This window comes from Palaemon carinicauda, chromosome 22 (assembly GCF_036898095.1).
Source record: "Palaemon carinicauda isolate YSFRI2023 chromosome 22, ASM3689809v2, whole genome shotgun sequence".
Lineage (NCBI taxonomy): Eukaryota > Metazoa > Arthropoda > Malacostraca > Decapoda > Palaemonidae > Palaemon > Palaemon carinicauda.
Window position 1 is genome coordinate 49,884,596 of NC_090746.1, and position 2,500 is coordinate 49,887,095.

Sequence of the window (2,500 nt, forward strand, 5' to 3'; positions counted from 1 at the left end):
CATTCCAGTAGATCGCCAGGCAGGAACGTTTTCAATAGGTCACCACAACCCAAGTTGAGATCATTTTATTTACAGTGATTATATTTTTTGTAACTTAATTATCAAACCCCTCTCCCTTCTGAATGTATTTTCCAAGCCCAGGCTAGTCACGGACATCAGGTTTCTCAGTGCCCCCAAACCTGCAATCCCCACATCCGGCGAGGGGACTAATTAAGAAAAAAAACTAATTTCGAAAATGTCTTCCATTTCTTCGTACAGTATTCATTAAGAGACATCCCCGATGCAGTCTGGCGGTTGGGCTTCATTATCCTAACCTGTCCTGTATACATTAGGATTCCGTGAGGATCCTGTCCCCCAGAGAATACTTTTCCCGTAGGATTTCGGTGCATTGTGACCACGTCTCAGAGTTTTCCGGAAATACTGCGAGTTTTTCTTCTTTCCCTTTCGAATTCTGTTTATGAGTACGAGAACCTCGATTCTGTTCGACTTAGATATTGACTTTACTATTGAATGACCCAGGCAAAGAAAACGGAGGTGATCCCACTCGGCTTCATTTTGGGCGATAATCCCATTACTCCGAAGGGGAGATCTCGCCTTTACGGTTCCTCGAATCCCCGTACAAGTGTCTTTCGATTAATTTAGTGTAAAAGTCTGAAGTTGAGGAAGAAAGTAGACGTGACCTTCTGACAAGGTTAACACCCAGGGCGAGGTAGAGGAAGGGGGGAAGGAAGTCTCCAGCTTAATGTGCTCTGTGAGGTTTTTTATGGTAGGAATCACTATTTTGACATTTTTTCTTTTACTGTAAAGTGTGATATTTTACAAAAGACGTAGCAGGCTGGGACGCATTTTGTTAATGGTTTGTCTCTCCTAATTTTTGTGACCTCTTTAATTTTGGCAATGGAGTTTTATCAAATTTTACAGTGTTTAAGAACTTTATTGATAAAAAATGCCATATCGAGTTCTTTTCAGTTCTCGCTTGAGGGTTTACCTATAGATTGACATGTGATTTGAGTGATGCATTTAGATTTAAATATCATGTTGTATTGTCTACAAGCAAAAATTTAATTACTGTTAAATCATTCTAAAGAAAATATAATCGTCAATTCTTGCCATAGAAAATCGCTGGAATTGAGTTACTCGTGGATTTAATTGTCATAAAAATCCATAAAATAGTATTTGCAATAGATCAATATTTTGAATAAGAGGCATATTAGATATGAAATTATCGTACTGGACACAATATTGGGAGCATAATATATTTTCTTCTTGAATGGTAGCAGAAAATTTATTATTCTAAATTACTTATGTAATCAGTCATTCTACTTGAGCAGAAACAGACTGCAACAGAAACAAATGCAACAATTTCTAGTCCACTGCGGGACAAAGGTTTCAGACATGTCCTTATTCAGGTCTGGGGTTTAACCAGTTTTCATCACCACGCTGCCCACTGCGGATTGATGATGGTGGGAGATTTTTGTCTGATCGCTCACAGTAAACCATGAGTGGCCATGAGTAGCACAGCTTTGCTGATCATGGCGATGCATAAACTCTTTCAGCAAGTTAAGTTATCCCCACTCAGAAAGGGAAGCAAAAACATAGTAGTTATTAAGTGATCCTGTTAGGCAGCCTAAGAAAATATTGTGTGATTGGCAGGAACTGGATCCGTTTGACTGCGAAGCAATTTATAGAAACATTTCAAGGAAGCCTTTTTAGAGGATTATCCTGGAACGTGATGCGAATTCCCAATACAACCGGCGTGTCTTTTATTTATACCTTTATCTATTTATATTTTTTTTCTTTTCTAGTACTCTTATATTTTGGTATTTGCCTTTATTTTTAGAATTTCTTAATTATTCTTTTTTATTTAATTTATTTCAATTTATTTTCGTGGAATTAATATCATTAAACCTTAATACAATTTGTTCACATGAAGCTGAATGGATAGAATAGTAAGATCATATAAATACTACAGCATGTTTGAATGAATATACATTTATATATATGCCTAATGTATAAATGAATTATATATATATATATATATATATATATATATATATATATATATATATATATATATATATATATATATATATATACATTTATATATACATATATATAATATATATATACATATATACATATATATATATATATATATATATATATATATATATATATATATATATATATATATAATCACGCATACATGAATATATTGTATTTTATATATTTTATGAAGGTCACAGAACAATTTGAAGGTCATCATATTTACTTTTGATATACAGAAGTTTGCTACTTAGGTACCTTCTGTTTGAGGGTTATTTCTCCCCACCCCCAATAAGATCATTTTAATCTGATTTCAAATTTCAGATTTAAATATTTTAAAACCTAAAATTTTAGTATTTCTAATCCCAGGTAGGATAACTAAGTATGGAGGGCGTAAGAAATGCAGCCATGAGGTGGTGTATTTCATCTTCAATTTGTTTAAAATCCAAAAGCC

The 2,500-nt window shown here is 33.6% G+C and overlaps 1 protein-coding gene across 1 annotated transcript in view; it reads left to right on the forward strand.

The window, feature by feature from the left end:
* The window catches only part of LOC137616434 (acetylcholine receptor subunit alpha-like 1), a 910,421-nt gene that overhangs the window by 839,234 nt on the left and 68,687 nt on the right, over nucleotides 1-2,500 (forward strand). The window lies entirely within an intron of this gene.